Here is a 10,210-nt window from a genome sequence, read left to right as displayed (position 1 = left end):
TCCAAACCCAGATCTTTCTCATTCCCACAAAAATGTATTTCAATTTGTGCACACACCTTATCTATCCTAGTGATAGGAGTAAAAGCATTATTTGAACTCTTTAGGATACACCACTAGTACTTTTTTGTTTTAGAAACTATTTAAATTTAACTCTTTTTATCAAGTAAACTTAAATGATTTTGAGTTAACTGAAATATTTGTGTGCTACATACTTCAATTCAGGTAGGTTTTTTTTTTTTTTTAATTTCCCTCTTGACTCCCACCATTATCTTATAAACAATGTCCCTTCCTTTCTATTCTTCTGTATCTTGGTTTTCAAATCAGTTGCTGGATTACCATTAAGCTCTTAAATTATATAGCCTCTCCCAGATCTCTAAAGAGCTGTATCATTTAATAGGCTATGTAAACATCTACTGTAATAAATATTAGAAAGTTTTCAGGAAAAAAGAAGATTGGCAAATGATTTTATACTATCTTATTTTGTTTAGTTTAACATGAATTGAAGCATGATATTAGCATGATTGACTTTTACAAACTACTGACTTTTTCAAAGTATTACACTTATAAAGAGTTCTTGGAGACTCATGCCTAAAGTCATGCATGCTTAAATTAAAGTACTATATTTTGGTCTCTTTGAGTGTTTATAACAATATTTCTAATGTATAAGTTGAAACGTGACAATAGTCTACATTTCAACATGCCAAATAAGGCACTAAAACAGCAAAGCATTTTCAGCTTATAAGAAAAGTATTAATTACATTATCCATTTATGGAACAGCATTGCTCAGATAGAAACAGAAGAATTAGAGTTGAACTCATTAACCATGCATGTAAACTTGATTCTCTAATCCAATAAGCTCATGACATTTATCAGTAGCAAAACAAGGGATAAAAGCATCTAGCTGCTTAATTCTAAACCAGGTTTTTGTTAACCATATTGAAAATGTATTTTATTTTTCAACAAATACATATTTCTCTCCACTCAATGAAAGCATTTATTAGATATTAATTTTATACTTCTAACAAGAATTATGGAACTTGATACCACAAGGGCTCTGAAAGATTAAGTCAAATCTCTACATACCATGAATATGTTTTTTTGTAAACGAAAGGATATAATTAAAATAAGTGGACTCCAAAGTGTTGACTGAAGTGATGACTGTGTCTCACCAACTTCAAAAGGAAATGAATGAGCATAGGTTCCACTGATCATCTGTATACAATTAGGAAATTTAAACCATTAGAATTAGAGTACCCAATGAAAACACTGGGATCTTGACAACAAAATACAATGTCTGATGCCTAGCTATTAAAGCCTTAATATTTCTTTTTTGTGTGTTTTCTTTTTTGGTTTTATTGAGATATAATTGGCATATAACACTGTATTAGTTTAAAGTTACAACATAATGAGTAAGTTAGCATCCATCACCTCACATAGTTACAATTTTTTTCCTTGTAATAAGAATTTTTAAGATCTTTCAGCAACTTTGAAGTACACAATATTGTTAATTATAGTCACCATCCCATATATTACATGCCCAGAACTTTTTATTTTATAACTGGAAATTTTTACCTCTTGACCACCTTCACCCATTTTTCCCACCCACCATTCTCCACCTTTGGCAACCATCAAATCTATTCTGTTTCTAGCAACCCCATTTTTTTTAGATTCCACACATAAGTGAGATTACACAGTATTTCCCTGTCTGGCTTATTTCACTTGGCATAATGTCTTCATTTCTGGCAAAATAACATTCAAGCATGTGTATTCTATTTATCTATTCATCTTAGGATGGACACTTAGGCTGTTGCTATGTGTTTGAAGACTTAACTTTTCTATGAGTAGTTCCTATTATAGCTAGTGAGCTTTTTTAAATTAAGAACAGTTGATTTTATAGACATATACCATTAAAATTTTTTTAATGTTTATTTTTGAGAGAGAGAGAGAGAGAGCGCATGAGCAAGGGAGGGGCAGAGAGAGGGGGAGACACAGAATCTGAAGCAGGCTCCAGGCTCTGAGCTGTCAGCACAGAGCCCAACATGGGACTCGAACCCAAGAACCACAAGATCATGACCTGAGCCGAAGTCAGATGCTTCACTGACTGAGCCACCCAGGTGCCCCTAGACACATATTATTAACACAGTGAACCATAATACCTTCTTTGTGTCATTTATTATATGTTAAAATTGGAGATCAGATGAGAAAGAGCAGGATCTTATTCTTTATATTAAATTGATATGGGCTATCTTCTCTTGAAAAGAATTTAGCAGTAATAGGAAAACTTCAAAGATTGATTTAAAATAATAAAAGAAATTTTCCAATATGGATCATTTATGGGTAATTTGATGATGAAATTACTCACAGGAAAACAAATCACATCATAGAAGGTGTTATATTGCTTTCTCATTTCCTCAAAGTAGAAATTTTCACCAAATATTTTATTAGTTTGTTTTTATTTTTTTAATTACAAAGTTAAAATATTTGAAAAATATAAATATATTTTATAAAAAATAAAAGCATTAATGGACTGTGGAACAATATTACCAAGGCTTCAGAAGAAAGGATCAAATAGTCACTTGTGTTTTATTCTACTCGTATCTTTTAAATGACTTTCAAGAGATGTTTACTGGAGAGCCTACAGACTACTCTCCAGATCTAAGCTAAAGGTTACAAACATCCTCCTTTTGGATGATGTTTGATAGCTGAATAAAATGGAAAAGAATATTCAGTGCCTATTATTTCCACAAAATCCATGATTATAGGGAAAGTATCCTCAAGGAAGAGGATTCAAAATCCTAAGTTTAGGGCATAACTTTAGTGATTCCAGTGTAATAGACAAAGTAAATATTTCTGGTAGATAATACTCATAATATTATTTAACTGTTTGTTGTCAAAAATGAATATGAAGTGTGTGTGTGTGTGTTCATTCATTTTTTACAAACAAATGGTACTATAAGAAGCCATAGTAACATTGTGTCAACAAAATAATTTGCTTATCTATTTATTTGACTTGCATTGATGATCACAACATTCATAACTCTGAGATTAGCCACTGAGGGAATATTTGGAACCTTAGATCCCTGTTCTTTTATGCATACAGTTAACCCAGCTCCACTCCTGTGTGCCTTACCCTATGCCATGGACTAGAAGATAAATTTAGAACTAGGACTATATAACAGTGTCTTGGGGACCTGGTGTCAAACAGATATGTCATAGGTTGCTATATCTAGCAATAACTATGACTACTAATAAAAACTCAAATTAATGATTTGCTTGCTCTTTATATAAATTAGTACATATCACAGCTATTGCTCTGATACCATCATTTTTTTCTCAGTTGAATATTTTGTGATTTCTTGAATGAGAGACAAAGGGGTATCCAATTCCATTTAATTCTCAGGGAATTCATGAGAGTGAACTCCACATATGAATAATTTTAATATATACGTCACTGTGAAAGAAAGATTGGTAACTGCTGCTGTATATATCCTTCTACTTGTGCATGAGCAAGATGAGGACTCATGTTCATGGAGGAAAGTGCCCAAAGATACTGAAATTTAAACCCTGGTGAATAAAAGTCTTTATTCAGTGGAGCCAATTATATATTCACGACTATTCTCTCCCACCTCCTTTTTTTTCCTTTCTAGTGGAATATAAATTCTGCATCAGTTTTTCCTGTACATAAAATGCTGTATGAATATCTACCAGTAATTAATAACCTTTCATCCAAGTAGGTAATATATGAGAGTGAATTTATTGTTTATGAGTTTATCGATATCATTTAAAAACTATATGCAAGGATATAAAAGCAATGCTGAAGTGTAAAATTTTTAATGCGGGCTCATAGCTTAGAAAATGATTTCTTTTAATAGTTTTTTTCATTTAACAGTTCTTCATTTGAAAATGTTCCCTTTCAACTGCAAGTTTTGTGGTTTGGTGCAGTGAAGGAGAAATTTATTCCTTTGACACATTTATTCTTTTAATAGTTATTCATTTGAAAACATTTCATCGGGTAGTTATATATTTTACAGAGAGATTTACAGAGTTATATAATTTACAGAGAGATTCACTCTTGATAGTTTTTTTTTAATGTTTATTTATTTAAATAGGTTCTCAGTCTATGGAACTGTTGCCACATTTCCTTAAATTGGAGCTTCCTGGGGGTTCTGGTAAAGCAGTAATAAGACAACCTGTTTACTTTCTAGGAGCCCTTCAAGCCTTGAGACCACAGGAGAGTCACATCATTAGAAAGGAGAGAATTTTTAGAATGAAATTTAACCATTAGTAGATGTCCTTAACTATAGTGTTAATTACAATCTCAATCTTACTACCACAGAACATTTACAATAGGATTAGTTTGGTAATGCATTGTGTGGCCATGAAAAATATATATAAAACTCTCCCACATAGATTTGAAATCAGGGTATCTGTCACAGGCATTTTGTTTTAATTAATATGGAATATGACCATTCTAACTTTCAAATTGTTTGTTTTGGGACTTTTCAGAAATGAGTAGTGTCAAAATATATTCTTACAAGGACTCTCAAATTAAACATCTATTTATTGTCCTCACTCTGGCCTATTTTTAATCCACAGTTCCAAAGACAGCACCCACCAATGTAAGTGGAAGAAGTGGAAGAAGGCATGAGTTAGTCATAGCCTGGGAGGTAAGAAAGTCTGTACTCAGATATCAAAACTTGTTGATTCCTTAGAAAACAAGGCTACATATATGTTCTGTACTTGGTACAGAGAAACTGAAGAATTTTGGTTTGAATGAGGTTAAGAAACACTTTGATCATATATTTCTCAGATGAATATTGCCAACCTGAACCTGTCTCATTTCATATCCAGCCCCAGTTGACTTTTCTTCAAAACTAAAGAAGTATGTCTTCCTGTCATATAGCTATCTCAGAATAAAGTTTGGATAATTAAAACACATCCTTCCATAAACTACTTCAGATGTTTGCTTGGCTTAGTTTGACATTTAACTATTTCACAAATAGTACACTTACTAAAACCATTGGGGAAGAAGAAAATGACTGCCATTGAATTTGTGGAACAGTGCCTCGGCTAGTAAGGATAATAACCCTATTAATAAGGATAATTTTTCTTCATTTTAAAAATTATGAAACTGAGGCACAGTACTTTTCCTGATAAGTAGTGAAATTAGGACTTTGATTTTGTTCTCTTGTCTCCCTCACTATATGATCTCTGATTCTTCTTCTATAAAGGAAGCAGGGAAGAGGGGGTGTGAGAGATACATTTATTTCCTGTGAAGCTACTATCCTTTTATTGATGCTAGATTATCTTATAATCAAACATAACTATATAGGTCACAGAACTGTTCTTTAGAATATGAAAATGTAAAGTAAATGGAAATGTCTACTGGAACAAACTGAACAAATACCTGATAGTCTCTAAAAGCAATGATAAAATGTACAGAAAAACAATTCCCACAAAGTAATCTCCATGAGCATATCCTCTGTCCTGTTATCCTGTCCATCCCCTTCTTCCTCAGTAAAAATTTATTTCTTATTTTAGATTTCTGCACAGGAATTAACTTCCCAATACCTGAACTTCACTGAGATCAAATCTCTTTAAGTAGAATTCCCATCCTTATCAGCTTTGTGTCTCAGACCCAGCTGCGAAAAGAAGCATACCAAAGACTGGGGGTGACTTATACATGCCAGAAATTTATTTCTCACAGTTCTGGAGCCTGGAAATTTAGGATCAAGTCACCAACAGATTTCAGTCTAGTGAGAGCCTGCTGTCTGATTAATAGATGGCCACTTTCTCACTTTACCCTCACATAACAGAGGAGCTAAAGAACTCTCTGGAGTTTCCTTTATAAAGCACTATTCCCCTACATATGTCTCTGCCCTCATAACTTGATAACCTACCAAAAGCCCCACCTCTTAATACCATCGCATTGGGGATTAGGATTTCATCATATGAATTTTGGGGAGATATAAACATTCAGTATTTTGATATAATAAGCTTTGTCTCTTTTCTTTTACTGTATACACTTTTCCCTTAAATCAAAACTCAAAAGAAAAAAAAATGTTCAGTCAAGTATTTATTGGGTATCTACTATGTATCAAGCATTAGCTAGGCAGTGTAGTAACTGCTACTTTGACTAACTAGTCAATCACAATTACTCCTTTCTATAGTGTACAGTTTATGTCCTTTTTATATGTAAGCATATAGTAAGAGTTATTTGAACAAATACTATTTTGTAATGTCTTCACATTAATAAGCCCAAAAACAAATGAAAAAGAAAACACTATAAAAAAAACAAGACAAAACAAAACAAAACAAAAAAAACTTCTTACAGGGGCGCCTGGGTGGCTCAGTCAGTTAAGCGTCCGACTTCGGCGCAGGTCATGATCTCACCGCTTGTGAGTTCGAGCCCCACATTGGGCTCTGTGCCAACAGCTCAGGGCCTGGAGCCTGCTTTGGATTCTGCGTCTCCCTCGCTCTCTGCCCCTGCCCCTCTCACACTCTGTCTCTCTCTGTCTCTCAAAAATAAACATTAAAAATAAAAAAAAAAAGTCTTATGTTAACATCTCCTATCTTTTCTGTGCAATGGGCTCTGCAGAGCATTACCAACAACCAGATTTTTCAGACCACCAGACCATATGACAGTTTTCCCCAACATGCTGCATTCTAGTATGGAATGTTAATTTCATATACATGACAAAGTGGTTTAAATTTGTTTGATTTCAAGAGTTTTCAGTATCCTTGATACTCCTCTTAAATATCAACTGATATTATTTAAGTTTTTATCTTTTGCTTTTAACCCCTTTTAAGTTTCCAAAGACTGTCAAGTGATTGTGCTATATATTGGCTTCCAGGGGAGCATTAGAGATTTGAAAGTCTTCTTTTCTCTGGTTATCCATAATTTGAAAAAAAAATGAAGTTTGGTAGAAATGGCTTTTTGAATCAATTATTTTACTGATAATTAACTGAACTTTTCTTCTTTAGCCAGTATCTGAAGAGTTTCAGAATGGGGAAGGCTTTGGCTATATTGTAGCTTTCAGACCCAATGGAACACGTGGCTGGAAGGAAAAAATGGTGACATCCTCTGAAGCTTCAAAATTCATTTATCGGGATGAAAGTGTTCCTCCTCTTACTCCCTTTGAAGTGAAGGTTGGAGTTTATAACAATAAAGGAGATGGACCTTTCAGTCAGATTGTGGTTATCTGTTCAGCTGAAGGAGGTCAGTTTCTTTATTATAATTTACATGCAACATTTTATTAATGCATGTTATATGCATGAAACATTTTTGTACGTATATTAGAAAGTACAGTCACACAAAAAGAGAAAATAAAACTTACCCATAGTTTCATTACACTTTTTAGATGTATTTTTTTCAAAAATTTTCCAAGTAATTTTTATTTGAAAAATTGAGCAGTCTATATGTGTTGCTTTATGTCCTTCACTACCTAACAATATATGGGAAATATTTTTCCATGATAATAATGATATTAATAATGCCTATAGTGTATTCTGTCCTCTGGATGGACATTTAACCAGTCACCCTTGGTTTTTTTTATCTAGATAATTTTATATTTTAACCCACTAAATTTAAATGTATGTGAACTAAATTTAAATAAATACTTCATTTACATGACCAATAAATATTTATTATTAACCTCATAAACAAAATATCATACTGATAAAGAAGTACCAGACAAGGACTTCATTGGAAATTCTTCACGTGATATGATGAAATCCTGATGACAATCTTGTCTAACAGACATTATTATCCCCATTGTAGAGAAAGAAATTGATGTTGAAAAGTTAAGGAACTTGCTAGAGTTTACATACTTTGTAATTGAGAATTAAACCCAAGTCTGTCTATCATTAAATCCTTGATGTTTCTCTAACATGTTGTTTTCATATACACAAACACATTTAATTCTTAAGATAAAACTACTATGTAGACAGGACTAATTAAGCAGGATACCCATTTTACAAATGAGTAAACTGTAAAACCGTGACATATTTATGGTTACAGTCAATAGGTGGTGGTGCTCAGGTGTGAACTCACCTTCCTACCTCAAAATCCAGGGTTAAGTTTTAATACAAAAATGCACTTTTCTGAAAAAGAAAGAATGATAGATCTAACCCCCTTAGGTGAGTTTTCTCGTTTTTTCTTCTATTCAAGTGCCAAATTTCAATTTGCCTTACTAGCAAAAACAATGCCTCACATTCCCTAAACGTGACGAATGATTGAAAAAATGTTCCACCAAAACTAGCACTCTTTCACCTTCTAAGAAACATTATCAATATAAACTGACCATTTTACTTTCTTTGTACCCACTCATGTAACTTATTTAAATAGCTCAAAAGAATTATCTTTTTGGTACTATGAGCTACAAAACAGGGGATGGGGTGATAAATACAGTCATTTGAATATTAAAGCACAAGGATAGTGTCTGATTTATGTAACATGTAGTTTTCAATACAGGCTGCCCTGAGTTTTGTTTTTTTTTTTTTAAATATAGAGTCAAATTCTGAAGCAGAAACAAAAAGCTTATCCTAGTATAACAATAACCAGGAAGGTGAAGAATCAAATAATAACAAGGAATCATAGGTCTTCCAATGAGATACTCATGCTTTAGCATCTCAAGTTTCGTATGAGTTCCAGATACAGATGATTTACCATAGTACTTATATTACTTAATTTAACTCTTACAACCAAATATGAGGTAGGAATCTCAAGCTTCAATCTACTTTTCAGGAAGCTGAGGCTCAGGTAAAGTAACACTCTCAAATTCACTTCAGTAGGTGAGAGTGTTGTAAGTAACTACAGTAAGTGACAGAGCTGAGATTTGAACCCATATCTATCTGACTCCAAAGTTCATACTTTTAACCACTATCCTATACTGTGTCATCATGGATTTCTATAATAATAATATTTTGTTTTTCATCATATATAATGATGTTTTGCATTATTTGTTACTGTAAAACTCTATTTTGAAGTACATGTTTTATTCAAGAAATGCATTTTCTTATTGCTTTAAAATTTCTTCCACCTAATTATCAAGCACATAACCTCACAGGTCACATGAGATAAATTGGAGAGGTTTGTGAACATGCTTTGTGTAGTAACACCAGTGTTGACTTTAAGAAATCAAGATTTGTACATTCTTCTTCAACCTTTGCTTTGAAATTAAATTATAGTAACCACCATGGGTTGTTTATACTGTGTTTCCTTAAACTTGAAATAGCTTGCCTTTGGAGATTACCCTTTCAAGCTAGATAGGAAATATGCGTATCTTCTTTCAAAGGCACTGAGGTTGCTGTTATAATAGATTTCATAGTAACATTTCATTTATTTTGGTAGACTGAAATATGAATGATACCAGGAAATTTAAATATAAGTAGTCAGCCTTTGTTCTGATAACAAAATTAAAACATATATTTGGCATTTGCTCACTAATTATATTTACTAATTTGGAACTTTATATGTAAGTATGAGTAAAGTGTTAGCATCATTAAATTATGTCAACTAGGAAAGGCAGGACAATGGAAAGGAAGAGCATTTTCCTGGAATTGGAGACTCAGTGTTAACCTGCTCACACTAAATGTAAAATATTGCAGTCTATCCACCTCTCTGAGACTTATCCTCCTCTACTTTAATGTTTATTTATTTTTGAGAGAGACAGAGACAGAGTGTGAGCAGGGGAGAGGCAGAGAGAAAAGGAGACAGAATCCAGAGCAAGCTCCAGGCTCTGAGCGAGCTGTCAGCACAGAGCCTGACATGGGGCTCAAACCCATAAGCCACAAGATCATGACCTGAGTCAAAGTTGGATGCCTAACCAACTGAGCCACCCAGGTGCCCCAATCCTCCTCCACCTTAAAAATGAAAATCCCGAATTAGAACATCTCTAGAAGCCATTACAAATCTGAATCAGAAAGCTTGTCAAATTATTCTGTATTTTTAAATACTCTAAATTCTAATTTTCCTAGAATAGGGAAATTACATTAAAAGAAGTGAATATTTTTTTTTATGAAATTTATTGACAAATTGGTTTCCATACAACACCCAGTGCTCATCCCAAAAGGTGCCCTCCTCATTACCCATCACCCACCCTCCCCTCCCTCCCACCCCCCATCAACCCTCAGTTTGTTCTCAGTTTTTAACAGTCTCTTATGCTTTGGCTCTCTCCCACTCTAACCTCTTTTTTTTTTTTTTCCTTC

Source organism: Lynx canadensis, chromosome D1 (genome assembly GCF_007474595.2).
Source record: "Lynx canadensis isolate LIC74 chromosome D1, mLynCan4.pri.v2, whole genome shotgun sequence".
In the NCBI taxonomy this organism is placed as follows: Eukaryota; Metazoa; Chordata; class Mammalia; order Carnivora; family Felidae; genus Lynx; species Lynx canadensis.
Note: the sequence above shows the minus strand (reverse complement) of the source record.